General features: G+C 34.2%; 1 long non-coding RNA gene across 1 annotated transcript in view; it reads left to right on the top strand.

Annotated features, from left to right (window-relative positions):
* Window positions 1-13277, top strand: part of LOC139361782 (uncharacterized) — a 58560-nt gene extending 45283 nt beyond the window's left edge. The window contains exons 3-4 of the long non-coding RNA XR_011619416.1: window positions 9265-9514; window positions 13084-13277. This is a non-coding gene — a long non-coding RNA (uncharacterized lncRNA). The remainder of the gene's footprint in view (window positions 1-9264; window positions 9515-13083) is intronic.
* The last annotated feature ends 2757 nt before the right edge of the window (window positions 13278-16034 follow it).

Consider the following 16034-nt stretch of genomic DNA (forward strand, 5'->3'; position numbering starts at 1 on the left):
GATAGGAGTAGTAAGAGAGAATGTGCTTGCCTTGTTCTTATTCTTAGTAGAAAAGCATACTGTTGCCCATCATGAAGTATAATGTTTGCTGTGGGTTTTACGTAGATACTTTTTGTCAAAATGAGGAAGTTCCCCATTATCCTAGCTTGCTGAGAATTTTTATCTTGAGTGTTAGATTTCATTAAATGCTATTTCAGCATATGTTGGTATGGCTATATGATTTTCCTTTTAGTCTGTTGATGTGATGGGTTACATTGATTTTCAAATGTTGAAACAATCTTTCCTATCTGGGATAAATCTTTACTGATGGGGGGGGGGAGTTTAATACATGATTGGATTCATTTTGCTAATACTTGTGGAGGATTTTTGCATCTATTTCATGTTTGTAGTTTTCCATTCTTGTAAGGTCTAACTGGCTTTAATATGGAGTAATACTGACCCCATAAAATGAGTTAGTAAGTTTTGCCTATGTTTCTATTTTTTTGGAAAATATTGTAGACAATCAATATGATTTCTTCCTTAGGTATTAGAATTCACCAGTGAAGCCATCTGGGCTTGGTGCCTTGATATTATTATTTGGAAGGTTATTAAATATTAATTCAATATCTTAAGGCCTATTAACATTACCTGTTTCTCCTTGTGTGAGTTTTGTAGTTTGTCTTTCAAGAAATTCATCCATTTTATCCAAGTTATCAAATTTGTGTGTAGACAGTTGTTCATAATACTCCTTTATTATTCTTTTAATGTCCATGGAATTAGCAGTGATGCCCCTATTTCATTTTGGCTACGAGTAATTTTGTCTTCTCTCTTTTCTTGTTTTGTTAGACTTGCTAGAGGTTTATCAGTTTTATTGATCTTTTCAAAAACACAGTTTGTAGTTTATTGATTTTCTCTATTGTTTTCCTGTTTTAAACTTCAATGGTGTCTGCTATAGTTTTTATCTCTTGTTTTTTCTGGTTGCTTCAAGTTTATATTTGTCTTCTTTCTCCACTTTCCTAAGGTGAAGCTTAGATTATAGATTTATATTTTTGTTTTTTCCCTAACACATGGATTCAGTGCTACAGATACTCTTCTAAGTACTTTTGCTGCATTACACAAAATAAGGAATTATAACTTACATTATTTTTATTTAGTTCAAAATGTCTTTGATTTCTCTTGAGACTTCTTTTTTGCCCCATGTGTTCTTTACATGTTGTATAATCTCCAAACATTTCACTATTTTCTATCTTTCTGTTAATAATTTCTAGTTTAATTGCTACTGATTTCTAGCATATTTTGTATGATTTTTATTCTTTCAAATTTGTTCAGGGTTTGTTTTATGGATCAGAATGTGGTCCACCTTGGTGACTGCTCCTTGTGAGCTTGAAAAAAATATGTATTTTGGTGTTGGATGGAGTATTCTATAATTGTCAGCTAGATTAAGTTGATCAAAAGTGTTCTTCAGGTCAGCTCGATTCGAACTTTTGTTCTGTGACATTGTTAAAAATGAATGAAAAAGCAAGCCACAGACTGTGTGAAAATATTTTCAAAACATATGTGTTATAAAGAACTTGCATCTAAAATATACAAAGAACTTTTCATATATAACAATTTTAAAAATCCAATTAAAACATAGGCAAAGATCCGAACAGACACTTTACCAAAGAAAATACACAGATGGAAAATGAACATATGAAAATATGTTTAACACGATTGCCATTAGGAAAATGCAAGTTAAAGTAATAATGAGGTACTAGTCCACACCTATTAAAATAGCTAAAAAAGAAATTCATGACAATACCAGTTTCTGGTGAAAATGTTGAGCAAGAGGACCTCTTGCTCATTGCTAGTGGGAATGTAAAGTAGTGTGACTGCTTTGGAAGACAGTTTGGTAGTTTTTACGATTAACATTATCTGAACACATGATTGAACAATTATTCTCCTGGATATTTCCCCAATTGACTTGAAAAAGAATGTCCATAAAAATCTGCACATATAATTATAATAGCTTTATTCATAACACCAAAAGCTACAAGCACCCCAAATGCCATTCAATATATGAATGGATAAACAAACTGTGGTACATCCATACAATGAAACATTACTTAGTGATTGAAAAGAAATGACCTATTAAGCCATGAGAAGACAAAGAAATCTTAAATAAATTTTTGTAATGAAAGAAGTTTGTAAAAGTTACATACTGTATAATTCCAATTATGTAACATCCTGAAAAAGGCAAGACTATACAGATAATTAAAAGATCAATCAATACATGCCTGAAAGTTGGAGAGTGAGACAGGAGTAAATATAGGAATCACAGGCAATGTTTTAGGGTGGTAAAACTATTCTGTATGATAATATAATTGTGAATATATGCATTTGTCATAACCCGTTGAAATTTACAGTGCAAAGAGTGAACATATCTTAATGTGTGCAATTTTTAAGAAAATCATTTAAAGGTGCAAGAAAATCCCAGGACAGCATGCAAAATGTAATAAAATAAAACTGGATTACTTACATATGAAGCAACATCTTATATCAATGATATTGATACAGTTGGATTTATATCTGCCATTTTATGTTTTGTTTTTTCTGTACATTTCCTAAATTTTTGTCCCTCTATTCCTACTATAATCCTTTCTTTTGCATTAAGTGAATGCTTTCTAAACTAACATTTTAACTCCTTGAATAATTTTTTACTATTTTTTGAGAGATTTTAAAAAATGATGGCTCTTTGATTTACCATACACGACTTATCAAAATCAGCTCCACTTTTACGCTAGCGTGTTTCCAGGGGCATATAGAAGTATCACTCCTAGCTCTAGCTCTATTCCCTTTCTTCATTTTTTGTGTTATTGTTATACATTTTACATCTATTAATGCTAATCCAACAACAAACACATTGTTATAATTATTTTTTTGTTTTATTTTATTTTTGCCTTTTAAAAAGTTTCAGATTCAGGGGGCACCTGTGCAGGTTTGTTGTATGGGTATATTGTGTGATGCTGAGGTTTGGGGTACAGAAAGCCCTGTCACCCAGGTGGTGAGCATAGTACCCAATAGGTAGTCTTTCAGCCCATGCTTCCACACTCCCAGTAGTCCCCAGTGTCTACTGTTCCCATCTCCATGTCCATGTGTATCCAATACTTAGCTCTCACTTATTAGGGAGAATATGCAGTATTTGGTTTTTCGTTCCTGTGTTAATTTGTTTAGGATAATAATAATTATTATTTTAAAATCTGTAGTCATTTTTAGGCCAGTATAGTTGTGCTTCCATCCACTTACTTTGTACTATTATTAAATATTTGCAAATATATTATACTTCTGTATGTTATACCCTATAATGCATTGTATACATATTGCTTGATGCAATTACTTTTTAAATCATTTAGAAAAGAAAGCAGAAATATGCATTTGTACCATCTTTTATAATTACATAATTCCACTTACTGGTACTCTTTGTTTCTTCATGTGGATTTGAATCCATCTGGGGTCACTTACTTTCAGCCCAAAGACCTTTCTTTAGTATTTCTTGTAAGACTAGTCTAATAGGCTTGATATGATGTGATGAAAATGGCACTTTACCTCAGTGGGTCTTCCTCTCAAAAAGTTGTAACACAAATGAAATCATAAGAAATGTCAGATAAATCCCAACAGAGGTATATTATACAAAATATAAATTTTTTAAACTGTCAAGGTCATTAAAAACATGTAGTGTCCTGAGAATTGTCACAGCCAAGAGAAGCAGGAGTGGACATGGTGACTAACTGTAATGTGGTATTCTGGATGAAACCCTGAAAAACAAAAGCGTACTTAAGTAAAAACTAAAGAAATATGGATAAAGTATGGGCTTTAGTTAATTATACTATATCATCGCTGGTTCATTCATTATGACAAATATACCATACTCATGTTAAGATGTTAATAATAGGAGAAAATGAATGTAGGGTATATGGAAACACTCTGTACTATTGTCACAATTTGACAATAAATTTTAAACTATTCTTAAATATTAACTTTATTTTTAAAAAACAAATAAGATAGGGATTCTTTGGTAGGTTAGCTATCTCTGGATAAGACATTCCTAAGTGATAGATCAGCTGGTGTTAAGATGGAAATGTGTCTAGGGTTTCTGGGGCACAATGAAGAGACCAGTGTGACTGGAGTGCCATGAACATGAGGGAAAGTCGTATTGGAAGTTAGAGAGGTAACAGAGGAGAGGAAGAAACATCTTTTCATGTTTAGAGGCCACTTCAAGGACTTAGATTTTGTTGTAACTGAAATAAAGAATCATATGTGGGTTTTGAAAGGGTTACTGGCAGTTTTATTTGAAATAAACTGCAGAGAGGGAAAGAATGCAAGGGTGGAAGCAGAGATACTGGTTGGAAGTCTTACAGTAATCTGGAAGGAGTTGGTTGTTAGCAGTGGGAACAATGAGAAACACTTGACTCTGGATATATTTTGAATATAGAGGCAGTAGGATATTCTGACTAGCTGTGGGGTGTGAGAGAAAGAGACATGTCAAGAATGACTATAAAATTTTGGGGATATCTGCAAGGTTAGAATTGCCATTAGCTGTGATCCAACTGGAGAAGGTTTGGGAAAAAGGTTAGAGGCTCAGATTTGAGCTTGTTTGGCTTGAGATGTGTATTTAACATCTAAGTAAAAGGTATCAGGAAGCAGAGGGGCAAAGAAACCTGTAATTCAGTAGTGAGATCCAGATTATAGTTATAAATTTCTAAGTAGTTAACATGTAGATAGTGTCTAATGCCATTAGATTGGATGAGGTCACAAAGGGAATAAATAAGGAAGTCCAAGAAGCAATTTATTAGAACATACACTATAAAGAGATCAGGAAAAAGAGAAAGAGATTCAGAAAGAGCTGTCAATGAGGTAGGAAAAGGAGGAGGAGAGGAGGAGGAGGAGCTGGAGAGAGGTAAGAAGAAAGAAAGAGAAGAAAGAGAAAAAGAAATATTTCCAGGAAGAGAGATGTCTGCTGCAGCAAATGCTACCATGGGATCAATAAGAGGACTGAGGGTTGACTTTGAGTTCAGTAATATGAAAGTCACAGCTTGGGGAGGGGGTGGTAGAGTACACACCTCATTGATCACAGAGAATATAAACTATTTCAAATAGCTTTACTGAATATAGGAGCAAATAAAATGACAAGAACTAGAACAAGGAAAGTGTAGTAAAGATAGTTTTGCGTAGATGAAAAGGATTGCTGTCTCCTATACAAGTAGAGGACTAGTTTTGGGTAGGAGTGTGGACAGTGCACCTATAATAAGAAATGTGAAAGCAAACCAGGTTGGTACTGGTGCTGCTGAGGTGGGTGGATGTGATGGTGAGAGTCTATGCAAGATCTCAGTCAATGGTTTTCATTTTCTACCACTGTATTATTAATGCATTACTATTTCCTCCCTAATTTATTTGAGCATCAAAACAATGTTGTTTTTTATATATATACATATATATATATACACATATATACACACACACACACACACACACACACATATATATATATATATATATATATATATATATATATATTTAAGACTGATTCTTGCTCTCTTGCCCAGGCTGGAGTACAGTGGCACAATCTCAGTTCACAGAAATCTCTGCCTCTCAGGCTCAAGCAATTCTCATGCCTCAGCCTACCTTGTAGCTGGGATTACAGGCATGCGCCACCATGCCCGCCTAATATTGTGTGTGTGTGTGTGTGTGTGTGTGTGTGTATTTTTTGAAGAGACAGGGTTTCACTATGTTGGTCAGTCTAGTCTTGAACTCCTGACCTCAAGTAACTCACCTGCCTTGGCCTCCCAAAGTGTTGGGATTACAGGCATGAGCCACAGCGTCCAGTCTCAAATAAGATTATAATTGTAAATTACTGTGTGAAAAAGATGATTAACCTTTATACCACATTCCATTTTTGATACATTCAGACAATGAATAAATATCATGATGTCACAGACAATAACATCTACTCTAAATTGAACACTTCCTAAGAGCAGTATTCTCTTTAAATTAGCAATTCTTAGACTTTTTTCTTTCAGCAAAACATTATAATGAGATGACAGATTCAAACTACTCTTTCTTCAGTGGAAAAAACAGATCATTGGAATTAATGGCAAAACTAACCCTCTCTGAATGAAATATCTTAATAAAATATTATCAGGGCTCCCTGGAATGTAAATAAATCATTGGCTGCTTCTGGAACATACAACTAAAAACAGACACAAAATCCGTTGCCAGCAAGGTAGTTATTGATCATCAGTAATGCCTGTTTGTGAATCATCACTTGATCCCTAACCAATGCTCAGCATAAGGTAATCAATAAATGATTTGATGAGCACATGAATGGATGGAACTAAATCTCATGGTACCCTAAATAGTGACCTACAGTCAAGATTCTCTAATGTAGTTAATTGAAAGAGAATAAAGAGAAAATATCTATTTATAAGAAAAGTTATTGTAAAAGCTTGCCTGTAGAATGCACCTTTCTCATCAAAGCAAAGGAGATAGAAATTTCCTAATCAATGTAACCCCTCCCCCCAAACAAAACAAATAGAGAATAGGAAAGAGGGAAGTGGGAGGGAAAAGTAATTGAAGAAATCGTGTGTTTTCTTGTAACTATTTGTCAATTTTCAGCTTTCCCCTTGCCTTTGACTTGACTTGCATTTGTCTACACGGACCCGAGACAGTGACTTACTACTGCATAATTGATAATGCTAGGTCTCCATCTGTAGGGGCTTCTAGATTAAGGAGCAATATAGATTAAATTCTCACATGTGGTATTTGTATACTCACCTACAAACATACACATCCATGAGTACCTGCTTAAACAGTCACTGATCTTCTTTACATTCCCATAACATATCGATAAATGTCTATAATAAAGATCAAAATAGTTCTAAATCCTGGGAAAATCTTATGGGGGAAAAATGCATTTGCATTGTCTCCCTGGATAGAGGAATGTTTAGCCAGAAGTTTCTTGCTGATCTGTGTCATTTGGCAGATCAGAACTATTTCTAGAGGAGTATGTGACATAATATTTTAATTTAGGCAACTCTGAGTATAACCAACAAAAAAAAAATCAGATATTTGGAGAAGGTTAATAAAGCTGTCCCTGGGCTCCTTCTTGTACCCCAGGAGTCCTCACGATCTGTTCTGTGAGCATGTGTTCCTGTGACATGTGGCACAGCTCACTTCTGTGGTTATTACAGTGACAATAGCAACTGGGTGAATGTTACTGTACGCACAGCTGCTTCCACTAATTCTAAAACTCCAAACCACAGAGAGATGTCTCCCAGGGATTGTGGAATGAAGAGCAACCATTCTAGTGGGTATAATTGAAAACAGAATGTCCTTTTGCATTTTAAAATCAAAAGCTGGGATAACAGATCCACCTAAAAATGACCTGGCAAATTGAATGTATAGATTTAGACGCACATGGTAGGAAAGCAGGAAAAGGACTTAACTGAAGAGATTGAAATAGATGAGGGAGGTAGCCTTGGACCCAGGATGCGTGGTCCTCTCTTCTTGGAAGCAAAGAATAATATAGAGAAGAGGGTGTTTCTTCTTAGCAAAGGGAAGAAACATAGGTGTTCCACAAATGAGCCACTTTCCTCTAACCTTCAATCCTGATGGCTTGGCCTGAGGATAACCTAGGTGCAATGTAATGCACTGCACATCCAGGAACATTGACTTCAGAGAGCAGTAGTTATTATTACTAATGGGAGGCATTACTTTTTTTTTCTTTTTTTTCTTTTTTATCAGCAATGACATTTCACTTCTCCCTTAATCTAGGTGAAAAAATATATATAGAATATGGTTCGTTTATTAAAAAAAAAAAAAAAAAAAAAAAAGAATGACTCCTTGGGAAAATGCTTTCTGTTGCTGCATCCCAGTTCTGGGAAGAGTTTCAGGTGTAAGGTACTCTGCACATGCTTTTTTCTTTCTTTTTTTTTTTTTTTTTTTTTTGAGACGGAGTCTTGCTCTGTCGCCCAGGCTGGAGTGCAGTGGCTGGATCTCAGCTCACTGCAAGCTCTGCCTCCCGGGTTCACGCCATTCTCCTGCCTCAGCCTCCCGAGTAGCTGGGACTACAGGCGCCCGCCACCTCGCCCGGCTAGTTTTTTGTATTTTTAGTAGAGACGGGGTTTCATCATGTTAGCCAGGATGGTCTCGATCTCCTGACCTCGTGATCCGCCCGTCTCGGCCTCCCAAAGTGCTGGGATTACAGGCTTGAGCCACCGCGCCCGGCGCACATGCTTTTTTCATCTTGCCTCCCAGTCTTTATTATTTCTGAATCATCAAATTCCTTCTTTCATTTTAAATTAGTTGGTCTGATGAAAACATATTCTTCATGCTAAAAGTCTATGAGAATTTCCATTTTATTTCACTATGTTGAGCTAGGGTATATTTTTGAGCAAAGGTATTATTTTCTATTTTTAAATGAGGTTTAAGCATGTTGATTGAACTAATAGCTAACCAAGTTCCACTATGTTCCAAAGTGCCATGCTGAATACCGGAACATGCAATATAATTAAATATAAATATATACTCACAGCCCCTAAAATCTATAGCATCATCCCATTTAAATGAGAAGGTAGCATATGTAGAATACGGTAGCGTTAAAATAATGGTTTCTTTTGAAAATAAGGCCAGCAAGATGCCTCTAAAAGATCAAATTGTGGAGAAAAATGACTCTTTTTTTACATCAATAATTACTTCAAATTTTTATTCAAGCTCTCTTAACTTTCCGTAAGCTGATAGAGCAGTAGACAACAATCGGTAAAAGCTGTTTCCTGAAGCTCGTGCTTGTTGTGAACAACAATCTACCTTGTAACTGTTCAGTATTCTTGCTTTGTGGACCAGCTACCCAGTGGGGCTGCCTGGATGGCCCATTAACTCTGCTCAGTGCATGCTTTATCATTACTACACGGCCTCAATTCCCAATTACAGGGTAATGGCATCATTAGTTTTTCCATCGTTATTTAGTCATAATGATAAGAAACAGAAAAGATTGTAGAAAACTGGGTAGAATTTGGGCACTTTACAGCCCTGGTTTTTATGAACATATCCATATGCACCTGCACACCTCAGTTCATTAACAGAGACAGAAACTCTTTTTCTGATGCTCACAGTTACTAATAAAAATCAATTGCAATTGAAGGAGAAAGCAATGGGGAATGATCATGCTACCTTTTCTGTTTGTTGTGACTCTATACAGAAGCTTTATCTAGGCAAGTTCAGATTTAAAATATTTTTTTTTCTTTTCTACAGGTTTTCTAACATCTAAGAAGCAGATCCTTAAGAAGAAAAAAAAATCACTTTTCAACACAATTATATCTCAGAAAAACTCATATTCACCTTCCATTTACTGGAATATTATCTTCCTATGTTAAATTTAAAAACAAAAATATTTGGACATCTGGTCCTGATTAGATTAACATCAAAAACCAATCTAGGAAGAAAATTGTTAAAGTTTATTTCTCCCTGATTTGTAAGAGATGTCATTTCTAATAAAACTATGGTTAGTATTTATGATTGGTTAATACATTTTTAAACTAACTGATTTCACTTTGCATTTATGCCACCATCATAACTCAACTTTTTAGAAAGTGTTTTATGTTCTATGGTGAACACTTCCCATCAGTGTGATGTATTTTAATAATCATAGTTATAAACTAATACTTTTGTAACAGTTTGCAATTTTCAAATATGCAATTTGGAAATATGAGATAAGACCTCATATTATTCTTGAAAACACTCCATCTGTAGTGTAGACATAATAGATACTGTCTCCATCTTCAAATGAGGAAATGAAGCCTTTTGACTTCTTGATTCAGTCTTTGAACTTAGTCTTTTTAGTATCATTCTATCAGAGCTTTATCTATCCATGTCTATATATTTGCCATCAAATTTTTGTTTCAATTTTTGGTAAGTTTCTTTAGATTATTATTTTCTTTTTTCTAAATTCATGCTCTTCCTGTCTCTGGCTGTAGAAGGCCTCCTTAGATGTGGTGGACTTTTTTTTTTTCCCCCAAGGGCTTGTGTACCTGGCAGGTATACAGATAACTTTCCCAGTACCAAGAAGCATCTTCACAGATGTCAATCAACAACCTCTCTACCAGCCCCAGAATGGATCATACTCAATTCAAACCTTGTTTTGAGTTCCTGTCTCCTATTGGTAGCCAGGGAGAACAAACTCACAGTTACCAATTATTATACCAAAATGCAATTTTAAAATTATAGTGGCTAATTGTATTATATTTTTCTCTTCTTTCTTGATTTCAGACTACTGGTCTAACTGCTTATGACAATGATTTTCTGACTTATAAATTAATAATAAATTGTTTTTATAAATTACTTCTAATAATTAATATATAAAATATCCAAGATTTAAAGGAGCTTTAAAGAGCCTGATAGGTTTTTTTTTTTTTTTTTTTTTTTTTTCAGGTAGAGTGATTCATTCTTTGTGTGTTGGTTTTGAGCTTGTATTTTGCTGTTAAAACATTTTATTTTCTGCTATTTTTACATTTTCAATTACATTCTTGACATTTGAGATTACTAATTATTTTCTGAACACATGAAGAATTACTCTAAAAAAAGCATTACTGTGTGACTTTTGGTGAGTTTGATCTACATGCTATCATCATTTCTAGTTTTACTCTTCTAGTGAGATTTTGATTCAAAAGAAAAAGAACTACTTTAACACAATCATTGACCCTTACGTCTTATTCAAAGTTCAACAAGATTCCCTTTAAAAAGGGAAAATTTGCAATATTGCTCTCTCACTTTGCCCTTTATTCTATAAAGCTTCACAAAGATGTTTTTAACAGCATGACCAGCTTCATTCCCAGGTATGCTCAGAAACAACTAGTTTTGTCTATAAGATGTAGAAACCTTTCTATATTTATGAGTTACAATGAAATAGTTCACCTCATTGAGGAATTGTGATGAATTATTTCTGATTTTACACATGAGCATTGATAGTGTTAAATTCAGAAGGCAGTATCTTCGGAATTGACTTTTACATCACAAAGTACCCATTTGGTTCACATATGAGACTTATTTAAAGACAAGTCTCCATATTGTTACTGAACATTCTTAGAAAATATGTAAATCACAGGTCTATAACTGGGGCTGAGTAGTATAACAAATTCTCTTCAGAATAATATTGGGTTCCATGCTCCATTTATTTATTTTTCCTTTAGAGGAACATTACAAAACAAGGAATAACAATAGTATAAATAGTAAAACAGTTAGGCATAATGATTAAGTTTGCAAAAATGTGAGTTAAAATTCTAGCTCTGCTACTTACCAGCTATGTGCCCTGTCAAATCTCCAAATCTCATTCTATCTACCCAACAGGCCATTGGGGTAAAATAAAGGAAAGTTGTGTAAAGCACTTAGTACCTGATGTATATTTATTGAATGTGCTCAACATATGGTAAATTATATTATTATGGTTTTTGCTGTTGTGGTTAGATATTTAGTTATGCATTTTGATGCTGATAGCATTGTATATATGAATATGCTTGTCTTATGGAGATAAAACTTTAAAATTCTTAAAGTCTTTGGAAAATGCACATAAACTCAAAGAGAAATTCCATTTAGAATAGATAAGAATATTCTATTTATATCAGCTTAGCCTCTTCAGTTTAAAATTCTCAAGAATACTCAGGATTTCTAGTCCTTCAGAATTATTCCCCCTCCAATCTTGCTTCTCTTTTATTCTTACTAAACATTTTAACTGTATTCAAGTACTCAGCAATCCACAATGCTCATCCTTCCTTCTTAGGATGTCTGATAATTAGAAAATGCCTTCTCTGTTTGAATCATGCTCTTTCTTGCTTCACTTAATTGAGTCTAGTTCTATGTCATGAAAGCTATGCAAGATGAATTTAAACTCAGTTCTATCTAATAATACTTTTGATATGTTTTTGAAAACAGCTATTATGTATCTCTTCCCCTTCGTGTCCTCTCCTCTTTATAAGACATGCTTCCTAATTTAAGATGGTTTCTCATCAATTCAGTATCTCAGTACCTCTTTGCCAAGGTTCTTCATGTTTTCCCATAAGTTGACAGAATACCTGACTAGCTTATGATAAAGAACCCCATCTGGCAGCCATCATTGCATCACTGCTTCTTTTCTTGTATGTTTGTCATCACTACATACTGCCAACCACAGTGTGCCATTGGCCAATAAAAAAGAGTTACGATTTCTTATCTATTTAAGTTACACCCTACTCAAACCTTATCCCCACCATGAATTCAATGGTCTTATTGCTGATCTCACAGATAAAACATTACAGTTACCTATTTCATTTTTTCATTATTACATTTGGTCAGTTGAAATCTCTTTCAGATTTTGATCTTTTCCTGTAAAGTATTTGATATAGTAGAACAGATTACTGTCTATAAGTGACATTACAGCCTAAACCTCTATTCTAGTTGATGCTTATTATCATCAATACTCCTTTTAATTAATAGTTAAAGTGGCTGCAAATTCACTTGATAAAAGAGGAATAGGATTTAATAATGAATAAGAGTTTTTTTCTCCCTATCCCTTCACCTCAGCTTCTATCATCTTCCAACCTCCATTTAAGAGAATTTTATCTTTGCAGATAGTCTCTGATCTGTGATGTAAAATCAGGAAAAAAGGCATTATAAATGTGGGAAGAAAGGGAAAGAGTAGAATTCATCTGAGACTAAAGTGGTATATAAAAGAAACAGTATGAACTGATGGAAATATAGATTGGAAATCATTTTTAATTACTTTTGTTGGTTGAGCTGCTCTTACATAAATCTTAGAGAAACTGGTATTTGTGGATGGCAAGTTGTACAATTATCCTGCATGCATTGTTCCATTTTATCTTTAGAAAATAATTTTTAAATATTTTCAAATGCACATCTATCTTCCAAAATTTTGTAAATATTTTTATTTCATAAAATGTAAATTTTATGTAAAAACTGTACCTCTAATAAACATGTAATATGTAAAAACAATTTCAAATGGTTTTCTAGGTCAAAAAAACCCATATCTGCTGTACTTAGTTGTTGTTGTTTTGTAAGTTGTTTTTTTTTTTTATGTTACAGATCCATGGACTTGTTTGTACCAACAAATAAGAACATCATACTGTCTGACAAATTGTGGATCATTTAGTCTGTGCTTTCACTTTCGAACAAAGGTCCATCTAAACTTGCATATAAACTAAGTTTACTATAGGTTATGCCTTTGTCTTTTCTTATTTCAAAACGCAAAAAGATTTCAATAAATTTGCAAATAAAGTTCAGAGACATTTGTAAAAAACTGACTTGAGAATAGAGACTACTTTAATATAAAAGTACTTCATAAATGGATAAATCTCAATGAACTTTTTATGACATATTCAACAGTTAATTCTTAGCTGTAAGAGGGCTTAAGTAGACACAAAATTGCAAAACTTAAACCTATTTACTTTTATAGAATGCTCAAATATAAATGTTAATATCATTAACAGATTTCACCTGGGTGGTCTCCCCTACTGCAGACCATCACACACATGATACAGAACCTTTGCACATTGTTGAGTGAACTGGGAAACTGAAAAAATAACTTGGGATTTAGATCACATAAATGATTTCTTAAATATTGATCAACACCTCCATCTTCATTTGTGTATGTTGATACAACACAATTATCATTGCTTTTCTGTCTTTCATCATGGAATATATTAATGGAAATATGCAAGCATTATACTTTTATGTATACTGTATGTATGTATTGTATAACATTTCCAATGAGCTGATTTCTAATTCTTATCTGAATACACTATGAGCAACTTAGTTCCCTAAAAGATGTCACATCTGCTATCATGTCTCAAGCTACCTTTGTCACCTCTGGGTTTCAGTTATTATGGCCCTGGGCAAGTTACTTCACACCTCTGTGTCTTCATTGCTCAGATGAGATGACTGGTCTAAATGATCACTTCTTGCTTTAATGTTTTATTATTGGATGATATCACAGTGAGTATCTAGTTCTTCTTAGCAGCTGGGACTTAACCAAGACAGGTCAAGTATTTTAAAAAATGACAAAAACAAAATAAAATACTATGGTTTCACTGCCACTTTTTCAAAGTGACATTCTGTTCTTGGGAATGAGAATTGATGATGGCAATTTAAATACGAAGGAAAACAAAACAATAGAATTCTCTGATATTAATTGACCCATTGGGTGTATTAGCATAATTTTGTTACGGGCATTTTGGAAGAATGTCAGCATTAACTCCTGAAGAAAAGGGGCCTAGGGCAGGATATGACAAAGAAAAGAAACTACAGGTAGTTTAATTGTGAAGGGATCAGCAGGTGCCAAGGACGAAAACCAAATTATTCCTAACATAAGCAAGATATAGTAGAAATAAATGAGACATAGGAAAATAAGAGCTACTTAGAGTAAATTGCTCAAAGACCTTAGAGCCATCATAACCAGCTTAACGTAATACAGAAGAAATAGTTTTGCAATAAATCTCCTCTATTAATTTTATTGCAAGCCAAATGTAAATCTTCAGTTAAGTTCCTTAGGATGAAAATCATCTTTAGGAAATATTTCTATTCCTGATCTTCACACTATTATAAAGGAATAATTTTGGTGACTAGAAATTAAGAAAATGGGGCAAATTGTTTGCCATTTCAAATGATCATGAACATGTAGATTTGTTTATAAGAACAGCAAGAGGTGATATTGGGCAAAATTGCAAATGAGCAATGCCTTTTTTATCCCTGATATTTGCTCCTCTATTTCTTTCCACCCCTACTGTACCAGTATTTTTATGGCAACTACACTCTATATGCATTTATTTGCACAACCTAAGCTCCATGGGCCTTGTGTGACCTTCCCTCGCCTTCCAGACTTTACAATGTGGCTCACATGGTTTCATGTTACATTCTCATGCCCATAAAAATAAGGTTAATTCAACAGATATTTTTAGGCATGTAGTATTAGCTGGGCAAATATTCAGTGCCTGGATATAGTGAAGAATGATACAGCCCAGGTCCTCAAGGACCTTATAAGAATAATAGCTTGTAGATTATAGGACTATAGACAATATTCAAATAACCATAATTGTATATTAGATGGCAATAATGCTACAGGAAGACATAAGCCAAAAAGAATAAAGGGGCAGAAGGAATAGTCTCTAATGTAAAGTGGCATTTTAGAGGGTACCCAAATGAAGAGAGAAAGCCAGCCAGGAAGTACATGGAGAAAGAGCAAAAAAGCCAAGGGGATCATAATTTCAAACGTATTTGAATGTCATGGAAAAGCAGGAGGCCAGAAAGGCTAAATCAAAGTGGGCAAAGTATAGGAAGTAAGAATGTTAGAGAGGTAGCCAAGGCCAGATCTTATAAGATGATGTTGTAGTCCATGGTGAGAAGTTAGGATTTTTGGGGTGAAGCTACCACAGGGTTTTGGACAGAATATTGACAAGATCTCATCACATGACGATGTATATGAATGGACTGCATAAGAATCAGGGTGAAGTAAGTAAACCAATTAGGAGGTTACTGCAATCGTCCAGGCAGGAAATAGTGTGGCTTGGATTAAGGTGTTAACAGTGGAGGTGGTTAGAGGGAGTCAGATTTTGTATATATTTTAATGGAAGACCAGTATTGTATTGTATTTTATTTTATTTTTATTTTATTTTATTTTATTTTCGAAGTGGGAGTGAAGGCTAAGGGTGTGAGAGAGACTGGGAAATCAAAGATATCTCCAAATATTTGTCCTGAGAAAGTGGAAACCAGAGTTTACTGTTTATTGAAAGGAGAAGTACTATGTAGTCATGAAGCAGATTTAAGCAGGGATGGGGTAGATAGAGAAAACTATGCCTCAAGCTAGCTCTCAGGTTTTTTCTCCCTCTCTTGACTTAAGTTTGTTTCAACAAAAAAGGCTTTCTTGCTGTCACTTGAAAGTAATATGCATTTTACCCCTTTAGAGCCTTTATATTTGTTCAATTTGGGGAACATTATTCTCAGAATGCCTATAAGACATCCATGTGTAGATGTTGAATGGA

Source organism: Macaca nemestrina, chromosome 2 (assembly GCF_043159975.1).
Source record: "Macaca nemestrina isolate mMacNem1 chromosome 2, mMacNem.hap1, whole genome shotgun sequence".
In the NCBI taxonomy this organism is placed as follows: Eukaryota; Metazoa; Chordata; class Mammalia; order Primates; family Cercopithecidae; genus Macaca; species Macaca nemestrina.